The sequence below is a fragment of the Rhinolophus ferrumequinum genome, chromosome 16, assembly GCF_004115265.2.
Source record: "Rhinolophus ferrumequinum isolate MPI-CBG mRhiFer1 chromosome 16, mRhiFer1_v1.p, whole genome shotgun sequence".
Classification (NCBI taxonomy): domain Eukaryota; kingdom Metazoa; phylum Chordata; class Mammalia; order Chiroptera; family Rhinolophidae; genus Rhinolophus; species Rhinolophus ferrumequinum.
In genome coordinates this window covers 55,789,375-55,806,074 of record NC_046299.1, presented here as the reverse complement: position 1 = coordinate 55,806,074, position 16,700 = coordinate 55,789,375, and the positions used below count along the sequence as shown (strand labels likewise).

Below are 16,700 nucleotides of genomic sequence, written 5' to 3'. Positions count from 1 at the left end.
CGATATAACAACATATGCTGACACACACCCCGTATCACATTGTCAAACGTTCCCCCTTATATTTCTATTCTCCAACACGCACACCCTGAGCAGGCTCACCCCACTTTACTCCCAGGCACATGTACAGCCCTGCATACCCAGAGCCTTGCTTTCAGCTCCGACATCTTCATTTGGGGACTGGAATCTCCCAGAGGGCAGGGAACCTGTCTTTTTTCACATTCCCCACAGGGCCCCACCCAGAACCACCTCTTCATTTGTTTATTCACTCATTCAAAACATATCAGAATGTACTAGTGTGTGTACATTTGGATTTGGAATATACAAACTTGAATGAGCTATAGCCACAAACTTGAACTACAATGTTCCTGCACAACTGAGGGCTGTACCGAGTGCTGCGATTACTGCACAGTGAACCCGGAGGGGCACAGGTATCAGTGCGCAGGCAAACACGGAGGGTTTGCACACAGTACCCTCAGCAGGACACCTGCACACACTCAGTAGCTCCTGTTGTTCCAATAGGCCCGCGAGATGAGGGCACCCCCATTTATAGAAGAGGCAACTCAAGTGGCAGAGGGAAGTCTCAAACTGCAGATCACTTGGGTGGAGGACCAGCAAGTCTGTCCGTAACAGGCATCTAAGACCAGGGAGGCATCCAGAGAAGCTGGCCCAGGCCAGGCCTGTTCAGAGGCTTGGTTCTGTCTGGGCAAGAGTCCACAGGACACCAAGGGGACACCCCACACTCCTGCAAGAGAGGAGGGGACAATCAGGAAGCCACAGCATGGGAAGAAATCTCCACTGCAGAGGACAAAGATCTTATCCAGGTCATTGAATGTTATTTCTCGAAGGTACACCACCATGCAAAGCTCTGAGAGGATTATCATCCCCTGATGGGCCTGATCCTGGGGAGGCTTAATCAGGTAGGGTGGGGGTGCCGGGTCAGGCGTGTGCTGGGCGGGGACACCCCTCTTCACCAATAGGAGCCTGTCCACCAGAGCGGCCTGCTGCCCACTAGTGCCTTTGGGCAGGGGCACAGTGGGGGGAAGACCCACTGCTGTTTCAAGGGGCAGAGCGGCCTGACAGCAGGAGCCGGAGCCTGTGCTCTCAAAGGAAAGCAAATGTGTGGCCATTGCCCCTTTTCCTGGCCTGGGCTGCCACCCCAGGGTGGGGAGAAGGCACCCAGAAGTCCTTAGAGGCCCAGGGGTTAAGGCTGCCCTGGGTCCAGTAAGCTGTGTGTGTGCGGAGGCGGGTGTTCGCTGCTTTGGGTGCCACTGTCCTGAGCTCCTAGGACAGTGGGGTTTGTGCTCCATCCTGGGCATCCCCAGGGCACCCCTGGGACTGACCAGGAGTGTTTGAGGCCTGTCATCGGCAAACGAGAAGCAGACATACCTGAAGGTTACACAGGCTGTCCCCAAGCCCTTCAGAAAAGCCACAAGCTTCTCTCAGCAAACGCTGAGTGAGCCCTGAGCCTCGGGGCAAGAGCGGTTGGAGCCCCACAGGCGAGGGAGGGGTGGCTGCCGCCTTCAGGAGTTTTCAGGCTGGGCAGTGGGCGAGGCGGGCATTTCAGGGTTGTACTGGAGTGAAGGCGCCCTACGCAGGTCATGGGCCAAGTACAGGTGGGGGCGCTGGGACAAGTTCGGAGAATTATGAGGTAGGGAAGCAGGACATATCCCCAGAGGAATGGGCCTTGCACAAATGCAAGGAGACCCACGACAGAGCAGCAAGGGCAGCTAACGTTTTGTCGGGGCTGACTAGGTCCTAGTACTATGTTCAAAGCTATAGCTGGAATATACGTACTCTTTAAAGCTCCCACAACCCGGTGAGATAGGTACTATTCCACTTTGCAGATGAGGAAACTGAGGCCTGGAGAGGGTTAGAGGTCCCAATGTATGGACAGGAGAGGAGGGGAAGAGATGACGGTGAGCAAGCCTCGGGAGGGGAAACCTTTGAGGGGTGGGGGCTCCAGCTCCTAATAAGGGGAGTCACAAAAGGGCCATGCCCTCCCCACCAGGAATAACCCCATACCCACTTGAGGGGAACCCTCCTGGTAAGTGCCTGCCCCTACCCCCAAATGCACCTGCACTCTCCCTGCATGCACTCTGTTTCCTGAGACTGCTGCTGCTTCCCTCCTGCCGCCTAGAGGCCAGCACCAAGCACACAGTGGGTTTCAAAGCCACGGGTGAGAGAGGAAGCGCACACAGGCTCCTGCGACCTCTCCCCAACTCCTAGAATTTCCTGGCACTGAGTCAGCTGGAAGCCAGGCCTGGCCTCGTGGGCCTTACCCTAAGAGCCACCTCAACGTGGCACAGCTCGTGGATCAGAAAAGGCACCTCACACAATTTGGGGGATCACAGACCCCAACAAATTCTCTGTGAACCTGAGGAGAGAAGTTCGTGTGCAAATCACCCAGGGGGCTTCAGGAGCCCAAGGTGCAGACTGACAGATCCTTCCCCAAGAGGGAAATGAAAGTGGGTGTGTGTGCTGGCCCATGCATACTTCCTTTGGGGCTAGGACACACACTGGGACCTCCCAGGCGGCTGCCACGGGGGCAGACCAATAGCTTCTCGTCAGGGCAGAAAAGGGACAGGCACACTCGCACCCCTCTCTCCTCCACTGGCCTTCGCAGCAGTCATGGTCACGCAGGAGGGGGGACTCGTCCTCCGCACTACACAGCAAGATCTCTCTGGTCACAACACACCGTGTGAGCAGCATCTTACAGACAGGGAAACTGAGGCTCGACATGGATCTGGGACAAGGAAGAACCCAGTGTCTTGGGCACTCAAGAGAAACTAAAAGTCCAGCTGGCTTGGGAGCTCAATGTCTGCTGTGCAGAATCAAGACAACCTGATAGTAATGAGAGCTGCCACTTACTGAGCAATTATTATGTGCCAGACACTGAGCTAAGCGCTCTCAGTCCCTTCCCATTTATGCCCCACTGCAAACCTGCCAGGCAGAGGCGGGTACAGGCAGCTCTATTTTATTGATTAGGAGACAGAGAGTTAGAGAAGTTAAGTGACTTGCCAAAGTCACCCAGTAAACGACAGATGTGGGTTTCATAATTACTCCCCAACACTGTCTTAAAAAGAACACTGTGCGGCCCCATTTTGAGAGCCCCAGGAGGTGGGGCAAGTCCAGGGCCCTGTGCATGGGGGTGGGAGTGGCGGTAGGAGCAGCTTCTAGAGCTGCCAAGAGGGAGGCAGACAGCGCTCCATCTTTCAGGCCCTGGGACCCTGCCTCCATATAGAACCATGGCGCCAGAGCTACCAGGGCCCTTGCTGCCCTCAGGTGCAGCGCTGTTCAACAGAACTTTCTGTGATGCTAGAAAGGTTCAACCACCGCAGTGTCGCCGGGGGCTACCGATAACTTGAAATGTGGCCAGTGTGATATTGAGGGGCTGAACATTTAAATTCACTTAATTTTTACTAATATACATTTAAATAGCCACCGGTGGCTGGTGTCCATCCTGGAGGACAGCACAGCAGGGCCAGTGCTGCTTCCTACAGCTGGGGTCCCAACTAGGGCTCCCGCACGTGACATGGTCAACTTGGGAAGCCACAGCTGGGCCAAGAACTCAGGCCTCTCCACTTCTTCCTGGGTGACTGCCTTTGCCGTCACCTACCTATGCCCTGGGCTGGTCATTTAAGAGACACTTACTGAGCACACTGAGAACACTGAGAAAAGTCATGGATGTCCCGTTCCATTATACATAACCTAGTATGACCGACACCTGAGTGGCAAGTGACCACATAAAATGGACTGACGTAAGGTTTTGGGTGTCAGACATATGAAAGAGTGAAAAGGAATGCCGACAGATGGGTCGTGTGTGTGTGTGTGTGTGTGTGTGTGTGTGTGTGTATACGCGCGTGAGCTCAGGGAAGGGGACCAGGGAAGGCTCTTGGGTAGTGACATTTGAAGAGGGCCTGGAAGCAGCAAGATGGAGAGAAGATGGAAAAGAAGGCATCCTTGGGTCTTTTCTCTCCCCTCTAAAATATGCCCCCACCCCCCATTTTCATAGCCCGCCCTCCCTCACGTAGGGGCTGAACCAGACCCTGTTAAATCTGTACACATTGTGAATCTGCCAACCAGATTACACCCTTGGGAGGTGGACAGGGTGCCTATAAATCTCAGCCACATCAGGCTCTGGCCGAGGAAACACTGCGAGTGCGAGAGCAAGGGCGTGAGGCCAAACTCTACAAGCCCAGAGGCTGTGCCGTCACCTCCAGTCCCAACCCCAGGGAACTGTCCACAGTGATTTAAAATCTTCTGGGCCTAGCTGTAACCCCTGAGAGACTGGGGTCAGGCTCCCTAAGTACAGCTCTTTTGTCCAGGAGAGCACAGAGGGTGCCAAGGGGAGGTCTGGACGAGTTCCACTAAGTTCCCGGAGCTTCTCAGAAGACGAGCTGGCTGCCCTCGCCCCCCACCATGGGCAACCGCAAAACAGGAACCCTGCAACAAGACAGGCTTTCCATTGCGTCAGCAGAGGCAGGGATATTCCCGCAGCAGAATTCCGACCTCGCATGGCTCCAGCACTTGCCTCCATGATTCCTGCCTGCAACTCAGCAGCGTCCAACTCCCGGAAGCCCCAGGAGACCCACTGGTCTCCGTGGCTCCAAAGCCTTTGATGGCTCCCCACTGCCCCCAGGATAAAATCTGTGTTCCCCAGATGGGCTGTCAGCAATGGCTCCACTTCCTGTGCTCACCTCAGGATATTCATCCTCCCTTCTCCTAAAGTGCCACCACACCGCTTCTGATGTCCCAGCCTTTGCAGCTACTAGCCCTCCCACCTGACATTCATTCCCCTTCTTGCCCAAGACCCAAATCTTCCAAAATCGAGTTCCACCTGGGAAGAGTTGCAGGCTACTCCAGCCCCCGAGTCACCATTTCCGCCTCTTCCTCCTACAGCTCCTAGGGTGTGGAGCATGGGCCCCTGCCCATTCACTTCTCCGGGCCCTGTTGTACCTTCCTATTTCCCACTGTATCTGCATATGCGGGTGACAGCGCCCCAAGGCAGGGCCAAAGCTCTGTCTGTCTTTTCTCTCCCCATCATACATACCCTCTAGCACAAGACGAGCAGATGAACTCCTGGAGTGCAGTCTCCCTTTTACAGATGAGAACACAGCAACCTCTCAGTACAGAGATGAGAACAGAGAACCCCAGAGGGGAAGTGACTTGCCAAAGGTCACACACTAATTTGGCACCAGATGACAGATACGAGCACTTGAGAGCTAGGCCCTGAGAGCCACGCTTTCACAAAGAATGTCAGAATTATCTGGGGGAGCTTTACAAAAACCAGAGCAAAAAGCCTTACCTCAGAACTACTGAATCCCCAAGCTGATTGGGGAATGTTGGCCTCCTGGAATGTGGGTATCCTAGCTAAAGCCCCTAATTCACCAAACATGTATGAAGCACCCACTGTTACCCCAGGCTTGGCACTCATAAGGCCTGGCCTTGTCCCATGGGTGGGCGGGGGCAGTGGGAGAACTCAGCCGGGTCATGGGGTCTTGGAGAAGCCCCTGCAGCTGACTCCAGGCAGGAGTCAGTGCCATGTCTGGGGCTACTGAGAGGGAGGTAAGGCCCACTTCCTGGGCCTGCTTGGGCAAGAGGGCGGCAGACAGCCTGGCAGTCCCAGCCTAAAGCTCTGAGTGGGAGGGGGGATTACGGGGGTGGCGGTCAGGGCCCGGCTCTGTCAGTCAGTTTTGAAGGGCACACAGCACTCTGGGGAACCCAGGGCAGCCCACCCTGACTTCAGGAAAAGGTGCAGTGCAGGGGCCATGCACACCACCCCGACCTCCCTCCAGGGGACTGGGAACCTTGGATGGGCCTTGAAGACCCCCTTCAGGTGTGCTGGGGTTCCTGGCACACAGTCCCCCCTACTGAGACCTTCCCCTCAGAGCAGCTCACAGCCAAGGGGAGCTAGAAGCTGCAGTGAGGCTTGTTGCTGGGGGCAGGTGGGCACCTCAGGACAGAAGGACAAGGCCAGAGACAAAGTGACCTCGTCTCAAGGCTGAGCAGGACACTGGAGCAACGCACAATCACATCTTCTTTATAGGTCAAGTTCAAAACGGGAGACTGGGATTTGTGGTGGACCATGAGAGGGCATTAGCTCCATTCAGGCCTGCGCTGCCGTGTGACCTTGGGGCAGAAGTCCCTTTGCCCACCTCCGCGGTGGGTTCACTGTCCTTCCCTGCCTGTGGTTAGTGACCTGGGAGTTCCCTGAGAAGCTGTAAGTGCCTCCAGGGTAGGGGCCTTGTTTTTCTCTGAGCAGGCTCCCTCCTGAGGCTGCTGCTTCTCTGTCAGGCCCTGGGAGAGTTTCCTCCCGCAGCTGAGGCTTCTGGGGGAAGCATGGCACAGCAACGGCCCGTGGCGTGAGGGGCAGCAGGCTCAGGCAGGGTGGGAGCAAAGGGCATTTAGTGCCAGCCAGATGTCCCCAAATTCTTCTTCCCCTTGGGCTGGGGCCTGCATACCTCTTTTCTGGGGTGGTATTGACGAACCTGGCCACTGGCCCACTGACAGGGTCCTTCCCTGTAGAGAAGAGCCAGAATCTCCCTCAGGACCAAAGCGGCACTGATCAAGGTAAACACCTCCCTTGCCCAGAGAGCCTCTCTCCCTCTCCTTGCAGCTCTGCCAGCAGAGAACTCTCTGTTCCCAGGGACCCAGGGCTGAGCTGGCTCTCCCGCGTGATCGATGGATGACTTCACAAAGACTGACGCCTACCGGGCACCAAGTTGGTCCTTAGGGAGGTCTGAGGCTGCTCCTGGGACCGCTGCCCACCCTTGCCCCCTGGCTGACCTCTGCTGGGTGGCAAGGCATTGGCAGAGGAGTTGGAGACCTGGGGCTCAAGCCACTCCCTGGGTGACCTTGGGCAAAACTGAACCTCAGTTTTCTCCTTGCTAAGTGGAAACACCTGTTTTATCTATACAGCCCTCATTGGGACGCTGTCAGAAAATAAAGTGCTAAGAAAAAGGAAGGTGCCTTTATTGAATGGACTCATCCTGAACTGTCACACCTGTGGGTGTGTCCTCAGCTCACTTCTGTCCTAAATCTCCATCCTTCTAGGCCAAAGCTGTCTAGTGGAACTTTCTGCTACAGTGGAAACGTTCTATAATCTGAGCTGCCCAGTCTGGTAGCACCAGACACACGTGGCTGTTGAGCATTTGAAATGTGGCTGGTGCAAATGAGAAACGGAACTTTTAATTAATTTAAGTCTATAAACAGCCACATGTGGCTAGTGACTAGCATACTGGACTGCAGAGCTCTGTATGCAGCTCCACCATCCTTACTCTCTGAGGCGTGACCCAGAAAGAGCCTTCAGAAAGCTCCCAGGCAGGACTTTGGCTGAACATCTGTGGGAGCACCTCTCTCAGTCTGACTGGCTGACACCAGACTAGGGGTTCATCTTAGAGTTCCCAGCTTGGCTTCTTAGTGCTCAGCCAACACTGACTTAAATCCAGACTCGCTTTCAATCCCTCCATCACCTCTCCACGTCAATAGTGAAAGCAGCACCGGACTAGCTTTCTGCTCAGGCAGTCCCTCAGCAGTGGCTGAACGTCTGCCACCTACCAGGCACTGTGGTTGGCATGGGAGTAGACGGTGATGAGTACCACAGTGGCCCTGCCTTCATGGAGCTCATACCATGTTTCCCCAAAAATAAGCCCTAACCGGAAAATAAGCCCTAGCATGATGTTTCAGGATGACATCCCCTGAACATAAAGGCCCTAATGCATCTTTTGGAGCAAAAATTAATATAAGACCCGGTCTTATTTTCAGGAAAACACAGTAGTCAAGGTCTTACTCCAGCACAGGGAGGACTGGCTTCCTCAGTCCCCTACTGGGTTGTCTGTCTCAAGCCCATCAGTCTTCCCATCTGAAGTGCACAGGCCGTGGTGAGAACCAAGAGCAGGAGACAGGTCTAGGAGCTCTGCTGCACGGGGAGGCTGTGCCAAGGAGCAGGGATAGCTTAGGAAGCAAGTCTCAAACTCCATGCAGGCTGCTGCTTCCGGTAGAGACCCAGATTCTCACCAAAGCATCGCTGTTTAGTGTTTTCTCACTAAGGAAGTTCAGGGTAAAAATAGCTCAGGAGGGGACTTGAATCCAGCAAGTTGGGGGGTAGTCACTGCCTGGCTAATACACAAAAAAGGGAACAAGCTCACTAGTAGACACGTGAACCCCAAGACTCTGCCCCCTGCCCCTCAACACACACAGTGGGACAGGGCCTTTTGCTCTGTACTGGATACGAGAGGGGGTTCATGTCCAGAGTCCCAGAACTGAAGGGGCCTGAGTCCCTATACACCATCTAGGGTGACCCTGATTTCAGGGTGGCACCACCTTGCCCAATCCAACTCACTTCCCGGCCAGATTTCTGGCTCCCTCTGTGGCACTCTTAAGGATGGGCCATTAAGAAGCACTCTGGCACCAACTCCTTGCCAGCTGCTTCACAAAACCTCCTGCTGGAGGAGCCACAAGCCATGCCCAGTGCCCATCTGGCAGTCCAGCCTGATGGTCAAGGGTAGGGGACCCAGGCCCCCATCCTGAGAATGAAGGTCTCTTGAAGCCCATCTAAGAAGGTGCCACCTCCCCAGACTGGTGCCAAGGGTTAGGGCAGGGAAAGTCACCCCCAAAGCTGGTTTCCAGTTGGACCCAGGAACTGGGACCTAGCTAGTGCTCTGGGCACCAAGGCTTATAAGATCCCAACACCAAAACCACGCGCCACAAACCTTTTAGCCTCAAACCTTGTAGCCACAGGGCAGTGCTCTGAGAAACCCCCTCTCCAAGGTCTTAAAGAAGATATTTACAACCTGGGGTCAGGCACCCCAGAAAGGTTCCTTTCTGCCCTCTAGTGCAAACCCATCTCTCCTCCAGCCAGCCTCCCAGCAGACACTTGTCAGAAGTCTGTTCTGCACCCACCGCCTCTCCGAAGCGCGCCCTGCCGCAACGGTGGCATCACCAGCCCTCGTGGGGGTCTCCAGGTGATTTTAGCATTAAGGCCAAATCCTGACAAAGGAGCCGTTTGAAGTTAAGAACCCTCGGCGGCAACCTCCGCGGAAAGCTTCCTGGCCATTCTTATTTTTGCAATGGGAGCCTATTGAGGACCGAGCCTTGTAAAATGTCTGCTGGAGAGCCAACACTTCACCTTCAGAAAGGGGGTGTGGGGGAGCACCTGGCCCCGGGCACTGAAGAGAAATGAAGGCCCCTTCTGTGGGCGCACAAAACGGGCTCGGTGCACGCCGGTGGCACTCTCGCGGCCAAGCCTCGGGCTGACACCATGCAGCACACGGCGCTACCCACAATGCACCGGCCCTCCTCTGTCACACACAGGCACGCACACTCACCCCGCTCCGGGAGGGAGCCCGGGCCCGGCCGCGGCCGATCCGGCGCCGACCCCTCCAGCCAAGCACTTACCTGGAAGTTGCACCGGCCACGGTCCCGCCCTGGCGCCTGCGGGGGGTTGGGGCCCAGCTGGGGGCGACCGCGGCGAGCGACTCCGGGAAGGGTTCAGCCGGCGCTGAACAAAGGCTGCGCGCAGGCAGCGGGTGCCGCCTGCATCCCCGCTCCGCGCCCGGGCGGCGGCGGCGGCGGCGCGGGGGCCCAGGCGGCTGCGGCGCCCGCTCGCTCCGCGCTGCCCGCTCTGAGGGCGCTCCGGCTCCCGCGCTCCGGCTCGCTGCTGCCCGCCACCGCCGCCGCCGTCCGGCTACCGCACCGCACACATCAATTATTCATCGCCCGTCTCCAGCTTCCCAGGCGAAGCCAATCACAGGCGGAGGCTCAGCTAATGGGGCCGCCGCCGCCGAGAAGGCAGCCAGCCGCGCGCCCGGGCGCAAGCGACAGCCCTCCAGGGACGGGGATGGGCCGGGGGCGCGCGGGGGGCGGGGGCGCACTGGGCGCGCCAGCGCAACTTCCCACGGCCCGCGCCCTGCGCCGCGTGCCCGGACCCCGCCGGCGCGACCACCCACCCTGCGTGTGCCCGCGTGGGGCTAGGGGCTCGGGGGAGGCCAGGCGCGCCGCGGCGGGGGGAGGGGAGGGAGGAGGAGCGCGGGAGGAAGATGAAAGGCTAGCAGACCTGCTTCGGCGTCTCCAGGGAGCCCAGGCTCGCGCGCGCCCTCCCCGCCCCGCGAGCCTCGCCGCCCGCACCCCCGCCCCCAGCCCCCAGCCCGCACTTACTCGCGCGTAGACCGCCGGCCCAGCCACTTTGCTGCGAGGGAGCGCGAGCGAGTATGAATCGGAGGCAGCTCACATTTCAAACTTGCACGCAGGGGTGGTGCTGCTGCACGCCGCCGCGGAGCAAACGCAACGCCCGACCAGCCGCGCTCCAGCCTCCGGGCGGGGGCGGCGACCAGGCCCCTTTCCCTCCCCCGCCCGGGCAATTAATTGGAAGCAACACTTGTGCGAGTGGGGCTCCCGGAGCGCTGTCGCCCGAGGGGGCCGCCGGGAAGGCGCTGCCGGTGGATGACTTCGGGTGTCTCCCGCCCCCAGCGAATCTTCCCAAGTGGTCACGCTAATGAGGGTCCTCCGCGGGGTGGGGGCGGAGGAGGGAGCTGGCCTGGAGGCGGCCTCAGCCAGGGGGAGGGGAGGGGGCGGGGCACGACTAGGGCATCCGGATTGAGACCTCGGTTTAAACGATTTTCGGAACCGGCTAGGGGCGGAGAAAGCAGGCGGCAGGCATGGCATCTTCCCAGGCATCGGGGATCCAGCCACCCCTGGGATTCCCCGAGCGTGGAACCTGGGGAAGGGTGAGCGGGCGCACGTAGGCTGGAGCTCCTCGACTTCGGGAGTTCCTGTGCCCTGGAGCCAGAGGCGGTAGGGAGGCCGCGGGCGGCTGCTGAGCGCGGCCCCGCCCCGCCCCGGGAGCTGCTGCCTTCCTGACATTGCATCCTGTGGTGGCCGCGGCCTCTTCCTTCCAGCCTGTCCGTCTCATGGGCTCCGGGGACTGAGCTGAGCTTGCCCACTGTTTGCCCCTCCGCTCCGCAGGCACCCCAGGAAGCCAGCCCGCTGTCCTGTCCCTTCGTGGGTACTTCCCATCACTACCACCCTCTTTGGAGAAACTGTATTTTAGAGACCCCTCCCTCAGCCCCGCCCACCTGCCAGTGAAAGTTTCTTGGTGACTTCACTGCCACAAACAATTAGGAAGGTAAGTGGGGCCTCATCATTCACCCTAAGTAAAGATATCCAGAACTATCTTTAAAATCTCTATTTTGGACTGCCCTGCACTGCTCTCCTCGCCATCAAGGGGAGTTGACCAGATCCACTAGCCTTTGTGGTTGCTTCTCCAGATTTCATTCCCTGATTACTCCACTCCACCCCCACCCTTTTGAGTCTGAGCTTCCGGCCCCTAAACCTTCCTGTCTGTCCTACTGCCCGCCTGGAAGTAAGTGGCTGAGACAAATCACTTATCTAGAAATTAGGTTCTTGCTCCTTGTTTGACATAAACGGTTAGCAGGCTCTAATCCCACCCGCTGCCACTTGAAATATCACTTTTGGGGATGGCATTTGGCAATGCAGTTGTCATGGGGCTTTCCCTCCGAGGAGCTGGTTAAATGGATTAATTCAGACTTCATAACTTACTGCCTTTTGGACAAGAACTAGCTTCCTGCAAGAGAGATTAATTGGCATCCCCTTGCTGCAGGTCCAAGCTGGGAGCAGCTAGGGAGGGGAAGGACTTCTCTGCTCTGCACAAATTCCAGGCTCTGCTCATTTCACCTCCTCTAAGGAGCCTTTCCACATCTTGGGTTAGCATGGCTTCCTTGAGGACTGTCATTTATTCACTGAGACAGTCACTGGGGCCCTGCCCTCCCAAGCAGCCCCATAGGGGTTTGGGAATCCCATGAGGGAGGAGCCCTGTGGCCCAGTGAAGACTCCTATCTTTCTCTCTTTGGTTGGCCCAGTCCCGATTGCAGATCCCTAAGACAACATACTCCAAAACCTAGTGCTCTGCCAATGACACCTAGAAACAGATGGGCATGACAGTTTGGCCCACCGTTCAGAAGAAACCACTGCGATGGATGTCCCTCAGACCCACTTTCTAACATTCATCTGGTTTTAACATGTCAGGGCTCAGACCTCGATTATACAAAATCCAAACAGCCAAGACCTCAAACCCCTGGGTCACGTTTGTGTCGGATCCTCCCCTCCCGGAAGTTCTGTGCAACGTTCACAATAGTAATCTGCTCCTTAGTGCCTCCGGAGTCACCAAAGACCCAAATGTCTGTAACCCCCAGGTTCATTCTTGAAATACTCTGTATGTGTTGGTGCCATGTGGCTAGCCCCAGGCAGTGAGTTCAGAAAAACGGCAGGTATAGATGGAGCCAGAATTTGTATTGGAATTGAGCAGAAGTTTACACCAGAGCGACACAGACCGGACGCACACCGCCTGGGAAACATTTCATAAGACAGCCTCACCCGTTTCACCCCCGCTCCAAGGGACCCAATCTGGGGTAGAAGAGCAGTGATAGGCTAATATGTAAGCTTCTCAGGACAGGGTTGTATGTTTTTTTGACATTCCCCAGGTAGGCCAAAAATAAATAAATAAACACACACACACACACACACACACACACTCACACACACTCTCCACTAGCAGATTTAAGTAATTAGGAAAACACATTGTTTTCCAGCCTCCATTCACCAGCCACCACAGAAAGGCTCCGGGCCAACGCTAGGGTTTTCACATGCTAATTTCAAGGCCTGCGCGGCCCAATTCACGGCCCTCTCAGGCCCAATTGGTAGCAAGCTCCTATTAATACCGCCCGCCCGAGTCGACAGAAACCGGTACTGCAACCCGTTTTTGCTTCAGAAGGGAGGGCTTCTCCCGACTAACTCCACATTCCAACTCCACTACTCCAACTTTCAAAGATTTGCTCAAAAGCCTGGGGCCCAAAGTGGCCCGCTCCACCCCCTGGGCGCCTGCCTTGATAAGAGTCTACAGGAAAGGGGCGGCAGACAAAGGCTCTTTCCACCTCTGTGCTCAGTCACTCCGCCAGCTCTCCGAGTGACCTCGGGCGAGGGGGGCCCAGCCTGGGGAAATGACTTGGGAGGCAGAAGAAAGGAAGAAAAAAAGGAGAGCAGCGGCCCCGGCGCCCGGGCTCCTTGATGAATGTCCGTGCGCGCTCGGGAAGCCTGACGCGGGGATCAATAGCCGGTGGCTTTTCTTGCGGGTGTTTGAACTCCTCCTGCCATGGGCCCTGGCAAGAAGGAGCTGCCAATAAATCACATCGCTGCGGCCGGAAGGCAGAGGGCGCAGGAGGGAGGATGCTTCCCCCAATTGGGGGAGCCTGTGATGCGGAACCCACCTCGCAGGACCAACGGGGCCATGGGGGGAGGGGACTGCTAGAGTGGAGTCCGGGTGCGGGAGAAGCCTCCCCTAGCTACCTACAGAGGGGCGGGCCTCCCGGACTCTGAACCAGCCCAGGCCAGTGAGGCGGAAAAAGAGCAAAGCCACCTAGGATGTAGGTCACCCAGGAGTCGAAAATGGCTTAGTGCAAAGCTTTGTGTGGTGGGAAGCATGGGGGCATACAAAAGCCAAGCTCTCTCCCCTGAGACTGAGGAGAGGCAGAACAATGAACCCCTGGTGGCTCTTCTGGCTCTGTCTTCCTCCAGCAGCCCTTGCTGATTCAGCAGGTCTCAACAAGGGTCCCAAGGACTCAGATATGTCACCCATGGAGGCCTGCGCATTCAGAGGGAGAGTGAGATAGACAGGAAGGCCCTGGGCAGGTCTGTGGATGAGTGTGACAGGTAATGAGCTCAGGCGCTGGGCCATCCACCTTCACACAACTGGTCCTTCTCCGGACGCCTGGAAGGGAGTGCAGGCCAGGAATGCATCAATAAAGGACACACAAATAATGAGAGTAACCAGCTCTGGAGTATCTGTCTCACTGACAGCTCAGCTACCCCACAAAGGCTCTAGCAGCTGTTCCGGGTGTACGTTGTCTCTGGGGCTCTGCCTCCAGACACCTTCTGGGGCCTCTGCCCTCTCACCTCTCAGGGGTCCGGGAACAAACTCCTGTCTTTTGATAACGCTGTTCCTTCCTCCACCCTGGTCAACGTCTTCAATTCTACACATACAGTCTTGAAGAAGGGAGGCACAGTTGAGATTCAGCTCCTGGCCAATGCAGGGGTCCCCGCTAGGCCTCAGAGCCCTTACCACACACCAGGACAGCAGGAGGGCACACTCTTACTTGGGACACAGAGCTGAGGCCCCAAGCTGGATGCAGGCCTCTCCTCTGTCCCTAATAATAAAGAGCTCACAGTGACAGTGTGCTTGCTAGTTGCCAGGTATGGTTCCAGGCATTTTCCAAGTATCAACATGCCGTCCTCACCAACAGCTCTCTCTGATAAGGTGTGATTATTATTTCTATTCTACAGAGGATAACATTGAGGCACAGAGAGGTTCAGACAACTTGCCAAAAGATTTAAACTACCCAGCAATCTGGCTGAGAAGTGCATCAGTAACCATCATCCTATATTTCCAAGATGGGACTCCACGTCCAGAGGACAGGGACCGTCAAAGTCACAGCAAATTAGAGCTGTGATGAGAGCTGTGTCCACCTGACTCTTGTTTTATATTCTTTCCAGCACACCACATTACAAGTACTGAAGCAATTTCTTTTTTGTGTTTCTTTTTCATGTTTAGCATCCCCCTGACATCTTGGGTTGGCTGGGGCTCCACCTGAGGGGGGTTTGGGACATGGTGGTGGAGACCTCCCTGGATCCTCCACAGGCGACCGCGCCCCGCCCCTTTCCTGGATTTATCTACCGGCAGGGTCCTCATGTCAAACTCAGACTGCATTCTCAGAAGTCTGCATTTGGCTTCTGCCCAAATCTTATAATCTTTCATTAAGAAAACAAAACCCACCCCTGCCCCACACCCACACTTGGCACCTTCGAGAAGCCCTATAATTGTGAGGTTATTGGGGATCCAGGAAAGCCTCCTGCCAGGCTGAAGGAGGGGAGAGGATGGGGAGGGAACCCAGGGACCAGGCACAAAATGCTCACTCAGGGGGCTTCCGTCTTCCAGAGCTGCCTGCCCCTTGACGACGTGCTCAGACGGGAAGGTGGCTGCCCCGGGGCTACCTGCCCATGTCACAGGATTGCCCATCACCACTCAGCCACCAGCGTGTCTTGTGGATAGAGAAACCGGCAAGGCAGGGGTCGGAGTGGAGACAGGAAGGAACTGTCCACGTCCCCTGTGGCTGGTGAGCTGTGGAGGTGGGGTGACGTGCCTGGATTTGGAGGCTGAGGCTCAGGAAACATGTACTGACTAGCCAGTGGCCCTGGAGAAGTCATCCAGGCTTCCTGGGCCTCTGCCTCCGCCTCTGTAACATGGGGAGGGAGGACACCTAACACCAGGTCCTGGGAGGACCAAAGGAGGTAACAGTGGTGATGCGGAGCTTTGGGAGGCCGTGGTGTGGTGGGTTGATCTGTATCCCTCAAAATATATTGAAGGCCTAACACCCGGTGCCTGTCAATGTGACGTTTGGAAACGTCTTTGCAGATGATCACGATGAGGTCATGAGGGTCGGCCCTAATCCCAAGCGATTGGTATCCTTTCAAAGAACAGAAATTTGGACAGAGGGACAGACATGCACACGGGGAATGCCATGTGAAGACCGGAATCAGGCTGCCACATCCAGGGAACTTCCAGAAGCTGGGAGAGGGGTCTGGAACAGACCCTTCCCTAGGGCCTTCCGCAGGCATCTGACCATGTCAATACGACACCTTGATCTTTGACTTCTGGCCCCCAAAACTGTGAGACAATACAGCTCTGTGGTTTAAGTCACCCGGACTGTGGTTCCTGGTTATGGCAGCCCTAGCGATGAATACACATGGTGACGCTGTTAAAAATGAAGTTGCAGCACATCACTTCTCTGCTTACATCCCTTCCTCCAGGGGCCCTGTTTCAGTCAGTGTAAAAACCCAAGTCCTTATTATTACCCACAAGACCCTCCATGACCTGGCCCCTGTCACCTCTGACCTCATTTCCTTCTAGTTTTTCCTTGGTTTCCCCTGCTCTGGCCTTGCTGCCCTTCTGCCTGCCAGTGCCCCAAATGCACCCTCAGAGGTTTGCCAGGCAGCTCTTCTCCAGGTACCACGCTCACTTCCCACCTCCTGCAGATTTTTACTCAGGTGACACCTCCTAGGGAAACCTTCCTCAGCCGCACTCCCCTAAATTGCAGCCGCTCCAACACTTCCTATGACTCTTTCCTGACTTAGCTTTCCCCTTCGCATTTCTGACTGATGTATTTCAATTATTTCTCTTGTTCACTGTCTTCCTTCCTAGAAGGCAAGCTCCATGTCAACGGCGACTTTTGTCCATTTTGTATGTATTATAAGCGACAGTATCTAAAATATGCCAGGCAGATGCATGATATTTGCTATATGAATGAAAACAAGGACCAACAGCCTAAATGAGTGAGGGAGCCAAGAACTGAATGAGTGAACAGTAGGGTCTGTGGTGCCCTGCTCCCCCCGCCTGCCCCCCAGGGATGAGGTCCCCGACCTGCTGTCTGGAAGAACCTGGGTTGTTTCTAGGTGGAGGCAGCCTGCTCAGACAGGAAGCTCAGGCTTGCTAACAAAGGGGCTGCCGGAGGTGGTAGGGAGCTCACCACCCAGCCTCTAATGAATCTTTTCCCATTGATTTCTGGAGTCTCCTTTGAAGGGAAGGGACGGCCAAGGCAGCTCGAATGTCCGTGCCTCAGCAGTCTTGGGGTTTT

General features: G+C 56.3%; 1 protein-coding gene across 5 annotated transcripts in view; it reads right to left on the bottom strand.

Annotated features, from left to right (window-relative positions):
• ZMIZ1 (zinc finger MIZ-type containing 1) overlaps window positions 1–16,700 on the bottom strand; it is a 231,216-nt gene that overhangs the window by 57,730 nt on the left and 156,786 nt on the right. The window contains exon 1 of one of the 5 annotated variants that reach the window (XM_033129781.1): window positions 10,156–10,282. The exons of the other annotated variants lie outside the window; for them this stretch is intronic. The gene's annotated coding sequence lies outside the window, so the exon portion shown is untranslated. Of the gene's footprint in view, window positions 1–10,155; window positions 10,283–16,700 lie in introns of those variants that run through there. 5 annotated transcript variants of the gene reach the window in all.